Source organism: Puma concolor, chromosome D3 (assembly GCF_028749965.1).
Source record: "Puma concolor isolate L17-30 chromosome D3, mPumCon1.1.hap2, whole genome shotgun sequence".
Classification (NCBI taxonomy): domain Eukaryota; kingdom Metazoa; phylum Chordata; class Mammalia; order Carnivora; family Felidae; genus Puma; species Puma concolor.
In genome coordinates, this window is record NC_141678.1 from 56202368 (window position 1) to 56215092 (window position 12725).

Consider the following 12725-nt stretch of genomic DNA (forward strand, 5'->3'; position numbering starts at 1 on the left):
AGAAGGGCAAAGTCAGCATATTACCTTGGCCATTTAGATTACTGTGGGGATCAAAGACTGAACTATGGGGCACAGAGACAATGAAATCATTTAAACATCGAACACAAATTAAGTCAGTAAAAAGGAGTGTCTCTTATATTTTCTTTGTGGCAATTCACCAAATAACACCACAAATAATAGAGTGTTTCATCTGTAGATCATTTAGTGTAGCTGTCTATCTATCCATCCATCCATCCATCGATAGATGTATATATCTTGTCTGAACAACTAGATGTAAACTAATGAAGGATAGGTTCCATGTCTCAAACTTCTCTATATCCTTCAAAACAGCACAGTTCTCATATACATCAGGCTCTTAGAAAGGGTGAGTGATATATAACAAATCATTATGAAATTGGTGACTACCCCAAAAACATTGACTATAATTGCTTCATATTACTATGAAACAATTAGTTGAAACAATACAAACGAATAGGAATTTACACATGAATACACAGACATATAACAAATTATACACATACCCCCCCAAAAGAAAGAAAATTATATGAAACCATAAAACTGAAAACATATGCAAATATACAAGAGAAAAATTATATTAAAACATATCCTTGTAGAAAAACCAATTAATTAGCTTGCAAGGTAGTTGGTAACTTTAAAATAATCAAGAATATCTTCATATTTTCAGTAACCTAAGTTTCCAGCGATTGATGATAGTGAATTAGCAACTTGTGAGTAGCTGTACAATTAATATTTATAGTGAGATTTTTGACTTACGTGTACTTGGATAAGTCATGTTATCTGACTTATGCTTCATGCTTTGGTATCTCTGAGGTGAAAATACTATTTGCCTTCTCATCCACCTCCTCCTCTGCAAATAAATGAGGTAATGTTTGGGAAATGTTTGCAGCTTGGGAAGGAAACCCACTGCATACATCTCAGGTGTTAGCACTATTCCACATTCAAGCCTGGTATATTATCCCCTCTGTTTCAAATTGAAATTACACTGTTTGAGTTCTTGGGTTCTCACCAAAATCTGGGTCAACATAAGAAGATGATTATTTTTAATTTTAATTCTGAGGCTCTGTTCGCATCCCTTGCACGTGTGAGGGAAAACTGTAGCAAATAAACAAAGCACATAAATCAAGCTTTGAAAGAGAACAATCTCTATCCAGGAGGATTTTTTTTTTTTTTTTTTTTCAATAAAGAGCATGAACACTGTATTTCCCTGGAGGAATATTTCGGTCAAGGAAGGAGGATAGTGCATGCAGTGTGAGTGCGTGTGTGCGCGTGTGTGCATGTGTGTGTATGTGTGTGTGTGCTGTGCGTGCGCGCCCGCGGAGAGAGGGGCGGGGGAGGCGGATGAGGAGGATGAGATCATAGTTTCAGGATCCTCAGGAAACCCTGGTACTGGCAGCAGCCAGCCTCTGCTGTGCCCACATGACCCACAACTCTGGCAGCGGACCCGGCACTTCCAACATTATTAAATAATAAGAAAGCGGCTCCTACTCCATGCCCAAACCTCCCTACAGACCAATGGACACCTTCTAAGAGTTTGGCGAGTCGGTGACTGAGGCGCCCGTCCATTCCAAGGTGTGTGTAAGGCGTTTTCCTCCTTGACAGCTCCGGGATGGGGGAGGGCGCGGGGGTGGAGGGGGTCCGTGTGCCGGGCGGGGAGTGGGCGCCGGCCGGCCGGGCCGCGGAGCGCTGCCCCCCGGGCCGCCCGGTGCCGCGGAGCGAGCGGCGAGGCGGGAGATGCACATGACGCGCAGCCCGAGCTGCGCAGGGACCGCAGCCGCCCACGGCGCCGGGGCGCGGGCACAGGCGGCTCGGCTGCCGGAGCAAGGGCAGGCGCCGCGCACCGGCAAAGTCAAGAGTGGAAGCGGGCGGCGAGCGCCGGCTGGGGAAGGGAATCGCCCCAACGCCCACTCGCGGGGTTCCCACCTGTGCGCGGGCGCCGGCCGCCGCGAGCGCCAACCATGTGCCGGGCGCCGCAGCCAGGACTGCGGCGCGGCGCCTCCCCGGGCGGCGGGCGGCGCCTCGGGCCCGCGGGGCGGCGGTAGCGGCTGCTGCAGGATGGCCGGCCCGGGGGCGCGGGGCCGCGCAGGTAAATCTCGGCCGCCCGCGGAGGCCCGGCCGCGTGTGCCGCAGCCCCCGCTGTCGCCGCCGCGCCGCGCCGCTCCCGGGCTGGCGATGGCAGCCGGCCCCGTCGCGGCGCGGCTCGAGTTGTTTTTGTGGTCGGCGCTGCGCTCCCGGTCGTCCTCGCGGGCCGAGCCGTTGGGAGGTGGCGTGGCCACCTCCATTAGGGATGGCACTCGCGTTGGGGAGCGGTCTGGGGGGGGGGGTGCTTAGCGACCGGGAAGGCTGCGATGGGTCCCTTGCAGCCGGCGGCGTCTGCGCGTGTTGCAAGGCACTGCGGTTCCCCGGGCGGATGCCGTGTGGGAGTGGGCGCTCGGCGCTGGGGGGTGGCGGGCAGCGGATGTGGGTCCGGGGCGGCGGTGAGTGGCCCCAGCTGTTATAGCCTGTTGCCCATTTTGGAGTTTTCCGCTGGGCAGAGGGCGGACGGAGGGTTCTTCCTGACGCCTGGAGTGGGAGACAGAGAGGTGTCTGCCGAGAGACCAAAGCCAAGGAGAGGAGAGGGGTGGCCCGACGGCGGTGCCTGGCTCAACGGTACCATTCCTGGGACTCGGTAGTGAAACTTTCCTCTTCGGCAGGCTTGGGGCATGGCTTTGAGAAGATAAGTGTGGAGCCTGGAGGGGGTGGGGGGATCCTGGATGTACACTTGCAGTGAAGCTTACCACCATTAGGTTCATTCTTGCTTTGAAAAAAAATTGGTCTTTTGAGTTGATGTTTACGTTCGAGTGTTCTTGTTCTCTATTAGGATCACTTGGTATTAACGTGTTTGTGTTTACTTTTGAACATAACAGAAGCCTATATTGTTACTAATTTCTTTGACAAAAAAAAAATATATATATATACTTCTCTTGCTTATTCCAAAGGTAGAAACTTTAGGAAAAAACACTCTCCATCCGTTCCAGGTACAGTTCTGTATGCTTTCATTCATTTAATCCCTACAGCAACATAAGGGGTAGTTAATAATATTATCCACCTTTTACAGTTGAGTCAATCTAGACACAGAGAGGAGAGATAATTTACCCAAAGTTGTACAGTTATTAAATGTTAGAGCCCAGTTGGGCTCTCAGTGCACTCTTAAGCATTATATACAGATATCTATCTATCTATCTATCTATCTATCTATCTATCTATCTATATCTATCTATGTATCTATGTATCTATCTAGGCATATATATGGTACCCCATTGTGCCTAAAGTCGTCTCTGTTTGATATATTGACTACATTTCTCTACCAAGATGAACGTCTTAACTATGCGCTAGACATTGGACACAATGTTTTCTAATTTTTAATACCATTATTAAAAGTGGATTATAAATATAAATTATAGCAAATATCCTTTGAGTACTTTTGTCACAATTAACCAAATTACCTACAACAATTATAGACTAAAGTAGCATTTATCACCAAAATTAAGATGTTCAGTTAAGATTATCAGCCAAGTAAATTATTACAAAGCAGATGGCTGAATTGATACTTTTGTTTGCACTTAATTTTAAACTTCCTAAGGTATTAGTCTGTTCTTTGCTCAAAACACAGCCATCATTTTCTTCAGAGCACTGTTACCTTTGAACAAGTTAATCATCTTTAATCCAGTCACTCTGACAAGACGTTAGGCAGTTTTAAAAGAATTATGCAATTCTCTTTCAACTATCAGTGACTAAAAGCAGGTTATATTTTGAGGGTGTTCATGTATGTCTATACCTTTTAGCCAATTGTATGTACTTTATACAAAGTTATGTAGCAGTGAAGGTTGAAATCAAAATTTCTCATTAGTTCTAAGTTGAAATACTTTAAAAATCTCCACTTGTTTTACATGAACCATGATGTGAAGAAGGGTATCAATGGGGCAGACTCCCAACTGCACACATTTAGGCAATTACCTTCTTTGAGCTTATCATTGAGCTTTCATGATATTCATTTTATTGGACGGATGTCTCTCTTAAGTCTTCATCTATTATTTTTTTCAAGTAAATGTAATTGCTTCTTCACATTACCAGTTTCAAATTATTTTGACATTCATCGCTTTCCTTAATTCTTGTCTCTCACTTTAATTAAATTCAGTATACATATTTCAAACCCATAATTATTCAACATTATAAGTGAAAAGACTAGGATCCAATGGAACTACATGGAAACGTGTTCTTTGGACATGAAAAAAAAATCATCCCATCCTTCGGTGGTTAACATCCTCCACACCCCAAACTATGGCTTCCATTTTATTTTGGGATACCAGAGTGCAGAGCTGTGGTCAAAACAGTTGCCTGCCATCAGACACAGTGTTTTTGATATTGAAACTTGAATTTGAAGTTTTCAAGTCTATTTATACAAAATGTTGATTGTTATTAAGGCATAAATATTATAATACATAAGTATAACCTTTCTTATCTGACTCAGAACTGTTCTGATTTTCTGGCCTCTGTTACTTATTTTAGAAAAAGCATTCCTTTGCTACTTGTACTTTGCCTGGTAGATTTGGCATGACTTTTTCCTTTCAAGTCCCATACCTTCAGTTTGGGGAAAGCTGTCTCTGCTTCCTGAGGGTCCCTCTTTTTTAGGTGCTCGATGGGGAACTGGGGACCAGCATTAAGCAGAAAGATGAGTGAGCCCTGCCAACATGGAGGGTGTGAGGCTTTAGTAAACTAATTCTACAAATAAATGTTTATTTGCAAATTGAGGTAAGTTCTCTGAAAGAAAGAATTCTATAGGAATTGTAATAGAGGATTCTGCACCAGACAGAGCAAGATGTCCAAGCAGTCACAGGAATGTGGAGGAATGACACATGAGGAGCTGTTGACTAAGTCAATTGTCTTCTTAAATGCTTTCATAAATCTTTTCTGAATTATTTTCTGAATCAGAGACCTTTGTCCCACTCTGGTTATCACTAGACTTCTCTATTCACCAGGAGCAATACTATCTACCCTCGTTATCCATCTTGGGACATGGTGGGGTTTACAAAACTATCAATAACTTTTAAAGCATATAGAGCATGTGGTACCCTTACGTGGTTATTATTATATGTGTAGAAAGATATTTAAGTTTAGTGAAACATAATCCTTTTCTTTCTTTGCCTCAACAATTTATTTTGAATTTTGAAAAGTAGTTGTGTGTGTGTGTGTGTGTGTGTGTGTGTGTGTGTGTGTGTGTGTCTGGTAGTTGTTAAAGTGGCAGAATGTCTCAAAACAGAAATGCAATTGATTCTTCACACAGTCCCTAACATGCTCTAAAGTGTCCAAGAGAACAGAAGAGGTCCCAGAGTAAGGGAGGTGATATTAACTGATGAATATGCTGGGGACGTATGTATTAACAATTGAAGTTTTATTTTATTTATTTTGAGAGAGAGAGAGGGAGAGGAAGAGATAAGGAGAGAGGGAGAGAGAGTCCCAAGCAGGCTCCACACTGTCAGCACGGAGCCGGATGTGGGGTTTGAACTCAGGAACTGTGAGATCATGACCTGACCCGAAATCAAGAGTCAGATGCTAAGTCAACTAAGCCACCCAGGCACCCCTGTATTACAATTTAAATCCATTTAAATGTATTGAATATTTACTATGTGCTGGTTATTCTATGGGCTATGTAAAAATTAACTTGTGTATGCTTCACAATGGCTAGAGGTCTGCATGTATTACCCCCCCCCACACACTTTACAGAATGGGAAACTGAAGCACAAAGAGAACAATAATCATGACCACTGGCATAGAAGTAGAGATGAACCCTAAATTCAAGTATTCTAATACTGTACTCCACACTGTTAACTATCAATGTGTAACATCTAGTTCATAGTTTTACTAGTGCATTAAATTCCCATCGTCTTTGGAAATAACACCTCCCAACTTGACCTTTTGGTTACTTTTCCCTTAATGAAAATGAGTGGAAAAAAAAATAGAACTTCTTTTATGGCAGTGCTTTTGCCCCATATTTTACAGGCAAAATATACATAAAGCAAGAAGAGATATATGAATTCTTAGCCACCTGTGACTGCTAGATTATGAGAAATTTTTCATTATATGTTACATAGTTTTAAATTCAAAAATAGTTATTTGAGCAGCACTTGAAACTATTGAAATTTAAAGAAAAAAATTTTAATGTTTTTTTATTTTTGAGAGAGACACACACAGACAGAGTGTGAGCAGGGGAGGGGCAGAGAGAGAGAGAATATGAAGCAGGCTCCAGGCTCTAAACTGTCAGCACCGAGCCCGGTGAGGGGCTCGAACTCACAAACCATGAGATCATGACCTGAGCCGAAGTCAGACACTTAATTGACTGAGCCACCAGGCACCCCTAAACTAATGAAATTTTTAACATCGAGGATATGTACTTAAGCATCTCAAATAATTTGGGGAATATCTTTAATAGCTGGAAGTTCTGGGACCATTAATACACTTAAGAATTTTAAGTTATCTGTTTCACCTACCCCCAATGTGTGTCCAGAGTATGCACTACAAAGAGGATATAAAGTATGACATAGAATCACCAGTTGAATTGTCTTGGTAAAATTTAGAAGACCCTGTTAATTTTTACATTGGGATCTTCTGACATGACTCATAGCAATTGTTATGATTACAAAAAAAAAAACTTAGTAATTTTAAATATTATCTGGATAATGCTAACCTAAGACATATGGGATAGGTTATGAGCAAAGTGAAGTACTAATTGGTTAAATATGTGCTAATGCATATAAAGATCTTTGCACAGTGTCTGAAAATGTTGGTCAGTGTTATTTCTCCCTGAAAATGATGGGTAACATGCAGATGATCATGATGAATGTTCATAGTAATCCCACTTTGTACATAGAGCACACATACAAGTTCATGATTCTTTTCTTTGAAACCATTGGAAATGCTTAAGGCAGTGCATGCATTTTCTGTGACTTAGGTATCCCTATCAAGAATGCGATGCATCGCTTCTGTGTATGCTCAGTTTCATACAAACCTTGATATCATGGAATCATTAGTCAACTATTGCTCTAATTCATACTAAAGTCTTGATCTGACTTTGTGGGGTGTGTGTGTGTGGGGGGGGATTATCAGAGTGGGAGATGACATCAAGTATACTGATGAACAATTCATGAACTGGAGTTTACAATTTGATATCATTGTATATATAGAGTCCTACTGCAGAGGATTGTGTGTGTTTGATGTAAATATAAAATATGTTAATCAGTTATAAAGTTATAATAGTTTAGGTTATGCAGTTAAACAACTTTCAAATCTCAGTGACTGAAAAGTACAAAGGTTTATTTCTTGCTAATGCCATGTGCCCACGTCTATCAGTAAAAGACTCTATTCTATATCCTCTTCTCTTAGAGATTCATGCTAATAAGGCCCCTATCATCCAAACATTCTCATCTCTCATCAGGCACATGGGAACATGTTGAATCACCCACAAGTTGTAAAAGGCTTCTACCAGTAATCAAGACTTGCCACTTCCACTCATATTTTATTGGCCAAAGCAAATTATATAACCATTCCTAACCAGAAGATAGAAAAGAAGGGCAATCCAATCCTATGCCCACGTGGAAGAAGAGTACAATAGTAGTGAACAAATTAATGATTTCCACATAAAATTAGCCAGTTCCCTTCAATAGTTTTCTTACCTAAAAATGGCTTATGATTTAATGTAAAAGTAGAATCAACAAGGGGCGACTGGATGGCTCGGTCGGTTGGGCATCCGACTTCAGCTCACGTCCTGACCTCATGGCTCATGAGTTGGAGCCCCGCATCGGGCTCTGTGCTGACAGCTCACAGCCTGGAGCCTGCTTCCGATTATGCGCCTCCCTCTCTCTCTGTCTCTGTCTCTGTCTCTGTCTCTGTCTCTCTCTCTCTCTCTCTCTCTGCCCCTGCACTGCTCGTGCTCTGTCTCTCCCTCAAAATTCAATAAACATTTAAAAAATTTAGGAAACAAAAAGAATCAACAATAACCATGTTTTAGAACTTCAGCATGGGAAGGTAATCCCCATAGAAAATCACCAGCAAAGTAGAGACTAAACTGAAAAAATGGATGATATCTCTCTTTTTCATTGGGGATGTATAGTCCAGGAATGAACATAAAGCTCTGGTTTATTTTAAGCGAATGCATGATGTAGCCTATTTGACCATACACACAAGCCAAGAACAGTGCCAAGACCTGCATATACCACTCAAGCTGTTTTCTGAACAGAGTTGATACTATTGACATGGTAGAGAAGAGAGAACAGCTCTGTTTGTATCTTCTTTTGTCACCTGTACCAACATGGACAAAAGTAACATGTACTATTACATATTATTGTAAAAAGTAATACAGATAAACATAAAAGTCATACCGTATGTTTATTTTAAATGGCCAAACATAATTTGAAAAGTTAGAATAGATCCAATCCGCATTTGTTAAGTAAGGCTTTTATTTTGCAATAATTGGAGATTCACCTTCCATTGTAAGACATAATACGGGGAGATCCCATCGTCCCTTTTACCCAGTTTCCCCCAACACAAACGAACAAACAATTAGAAAATGGGCAAAAGACATTAAAAAGACATTTCACTAAAGATATATAAATGGCAAATATTCACGTGAAAAGATGTTCCACATTATTAGCCATTAAGGAATGCAAATTAAAGCCACAGTGAGCTATATCACCACACCTATTGGAATATTCATCACAAGTATATAGGAATTTATTGTGTGTGTGTGTGTGTTTTTTTATGTTTACCTGTATCCTGGGAACTTGCTGAATTCTTAGCTCTAAATGTCTTTTGTAATTTCTTAGAATGGTCCATGTAGACCATCACGTTATCTGCAAGTAAGGACAGTTTTATTTTTTTCTTTCTAATCTGTATGCCTTTTGTTTTCTTGTCTTATTGCACTACTGGAACTTCCGGTATTATGTTAGAGGGCTGAGAGTGGACATTCTTACCATGTTGCTGGTCGTCAGGGGAAAGGATTGTCTTTCACCGTAATGTATTATATCGGCAGTAAATTTTTTGTAGATGTTCTTTATTAAATTGAAAAATTTCACCTCAGGTCCAGTTTTTTCTGAGTGTGTTTATCACGAGTAGGTATTAATTTTTATCAAATGCTTTTTTTCCCACCAAATGAGATACTCATTTAATTTTCCTTCTCTAGCCTATTATTGTGGTAGAGTACATTGATTTTTGACTATTGAACCAGCTTTGCATCCCTGCAACAAACCACATTTAGCCATTGTGTATCATTTCTTGTATAATCTATTTGCCAATGTTTTGTTAAAGATTTTTACATTTATATTCATAAGAGATATTGGTCTATAGTTTTCTTTTTTGGTACTGTCCTTGTTATTGGTATCAGAGTAATACGAGCTCCATAAAATGAGTTACAATGTGTTCCTTCCTCTCCTATTTTCTGGAAGAGATTGTGTAGAATTGGTATTGTATTGGTATTAATCCTTCTTTAAATATTTGGTAGAATTCCTCAGTGAAAGCAACTAGTCTGGAAGATTTCTTTTTTAGTGTTTTTGTTTTGTTTTGTTTTTTTATTTTTTAGTGATGAACTCAATTTCTTCAATGCTTGTACTAGTTTCCTTGGGCAGGCAATTACAAAATACCACAGACTAGTGGCTTAAACAACAGAAATGTATTTTCTCACGGTTCTGGAGGCTGGGAGTCCAAGATCAAGGTGTCAGAAGGTTTGCTTTCTTCTCACGCTCTTCCTTGGCTTCCAGATGGCAGACCTCTTGCTGTGTCCTCACATGGTCTCTCCTCTGTGTGTGCATCCTTGGTGTCTCTGTGTCCAGATTTCCACTTCTTATAAAGACACCAGTCAAATTGGATTAGGACCCATCCTAACTGTCACATTTAAACTTAATCATCCTTTTAAAGGCCCTATCTCCAAATGCGATCATATTCCGGACTAGGGAGTTAGGACTTCAACATATGAATTTTGGGAGGACACAGTTCAGCCCATAACAATATTTTATAGGCTTTTCAAATGATCTGTTTCATATTATGTGAGTTGTGGTAATTTAAGTTTATTGAGGAATTGGTTCATTTCATCTAAGTTGTCAAATCTATTTGTATAGAGTTGCACATATTTATTTTTGTTCTTTTGATGTCTGCAGTGTCTCTAGTGATATCCCCTGCTTCATTATTTTTTTTAAATGTTTATTTATTGTTGAGGGGGGAGGGCAGAGAGACAGAGTGGGAGGGAGAAAATCTCAAGCAGGCTTTGCACTTTCACCTCAGAGCTGGATGCGGAGTTTGATCCCACCAACATGAGATCATGACCTGAGCTGAAATCAAGAGTCAGACACTGAACCAGCTGAGCCTCCTAGGCGCCCCTCTGCCAATATCTTTTAATTGATGTATTTAGACCATTTGCATTTTCTACAATTATTAATATGTTAGGCTTATTTTTGCCAGTACATTTTTTGGTTTCTTTCTCTCTCTTTTTTTTTTTTTTTTACTTTCTCTATGGGTTTTCCCTTGCCTTTCTGTCAGTTACCTGAGCTTTTGTAGAATTCTATTTTTATTTGTCTATACGTATAATTTTTCACTATCTATTTCAGTTAACATTTTATCAATTCTAGTGAACCATAGAAACTTTACTTCTTTTGCATCCTTTTATTCTCTGCCATTTATAGTATAATTGTCAAATATTTCCTCTGCATACATCACACCGTGTTAACATTTTTGCTTCAAATGTCAAAGACCATATAGAAAACTTGAGAGGAGCAAGAAAGTCCATTGTATTTATCCATATTTTTCTTCTTTCTTGATGTTCTGACATGCCTTCATTTATTGCTTCCTTTTTATTTTGAAAGTTCCTTAGCCATTCTTTTAGAGTAGACAGGTCTCCTGGTGAAAAAATATCTTTGTTTTCCTTCACCTGAGAATGTCTTGATTTCCCCTTCATTCCTTAAGGATATTTTAACTGGATATGGAATTCTAGGTTGACAGTTCTTTTCTTTCAGCACTTGAAAAAAACGTGCCACTTCCTTTTGGCCTTCATGGTTTCTGTTGAAACATCTATGAATCATCTTGGTTTTCTCTTATAGGTAAGTGTCATTTCTTGTCCTTTTAAAGATTTTTTTTTTTACCTTTAGTTTTCATAAATATAACTATGTTTTGTATTAGCATGGATCTTTGAGTTTATTCTCTTTGGCATTCAAATTTATTCAGCTTCTTGAATCTGTAGATTTATGTCTTCTGTCAAACTTGGGAAGTTTTCAGGCATTATTTCTTTGAGTACTTTTTCAGCTTTCTCCATTTCCTCCTCTCCTCTCCTCTCCTTCCAGGTCTCTAAGACATGAATGTTAGATCTTTTATTATAGTACCATAGTACTAATGTAAGATCTTTGTTATAGTATCATTTTCCTATGGCTGCTGTAACAAATTTCCATAAGCTTATTTTATAACACATATTTATTTGTTTACAGTTCTGGAGGCTGGAAGTCAGAAATGAGTTTCATTGGGTTAGTCAGGGTGTTGACAGGGCTGGTTTATTCTGAAGGTTTAACAGGACAATTCATTTTCTTGCCTTTTCTAGCTAGTGGAAGCTACCAATATTCTTTGACTCACAATTCCTTTTCACACCAATCTATTCTCTTGCTTCTATATTCACATCTCTTCCTTTCTTCTCTGTGGTTAAATCTCCTTTTACTCCCTCTTTTAAGGGCACTGTGATTATATGTAAGGCCCCCCTGGATAGTCATTGTATTTTCCATATCTCAAGCTCTTTAATCACATCTACAGTATCCCCTTTTGCCACATAAGCTTCCAGGAATTAGGACCAGGCTGAATATCTTTGGGAGCCATTATTCAGCCTACCACACACATGTCTCTGAGGCTCTGTTGTTGTTTCAGTCTGTTCTCTCTGTTGTTCAGACTGGGTAATTTTTTTTTTTTTAGCATTTATTTATTTTTGAGACAGAGAGAGGCAGAGCATGAGAAGAGAAGGGGCAGAGAGAGAGGGAGAGACAGAATGTGAAGCAGGCTCCAGGCTCTGAGCTGTCAGCACAGAGCCTGATGCGGGGCTCGAACTCACAAACTGTGAGATCATGACCTGAACCGAAGTCGGATGCCCAACCGACTGAGCCACCCAGGTGCCCCTAGACTGGGTAATTTGTGCAAAGATTCTTTCTTCTGTCACTTCCATTCTGTTATTGGGCCTACCCACAATGTTTTATATCTGATCATTGGGGGTTTTTTTAGTTCTAAAATTTCTATGTAGTTTTTTTCTTGAATCTTTTTTTTTAATGTTTATTTATTTTTGAGAGAGACAGAGACAGAATGTGAGTGGGTTAGGGGCAGAGAGAGAGGGAGACACAGAAGCAGAAGCAGGCTCTAGGCTCTGAGCTGTCAGCACAGAGCCCGACGTGGGGCTTGAACTCACGAGCCGTGAGATCATGACCTGAGCCGAAGTCAGATGCTCAACCGACTGAGCCACCCAGGCGCCCCACTATTTAGTTTTTTCTCATGTATTCTTTTTTTTTCTAGCTGATACTTTCTACTTTTTTCTTTCAAGTATGTTCATAAATTGCTCATTGGAGTATTTTTTTTATTATGGCTGCTTTAAAAACTTTGTTAGATAATTCTAACATTTCTCTGTTATCTCATTGTTGGCAGCTATAGATTGCCTTTTT

At 40.2% G+C, this 12725-nt stretch overlaps 1 protein-coding gene across 2 annotated transcripts in view; it reads left to right on the forward strand.

Annotated features, from left to right (window-relative positions):
• Positions 1-1375: 1375 nt before the first annotated feature.
• DTNA (dystrobrevin alpha) overlaps positions 1376-12725 on the forward strand; it is a 351246-nt gene continuing 339896 nt past the window's right edge. Inside the window, exon 1 of one of the 2 annotated variants that reach the window (XM_086682719.1) lies at positions 1376-1590. The gene's annotated coding sequence lies outside the window, so the exon portion shown is untranslated. Of the gene's footprint in view, positions 1591-1860; positions 2105-12725 lie in introns of those variants that run through there. The other variant, XM_086682721.1, reaches the window with a different exon arrangement.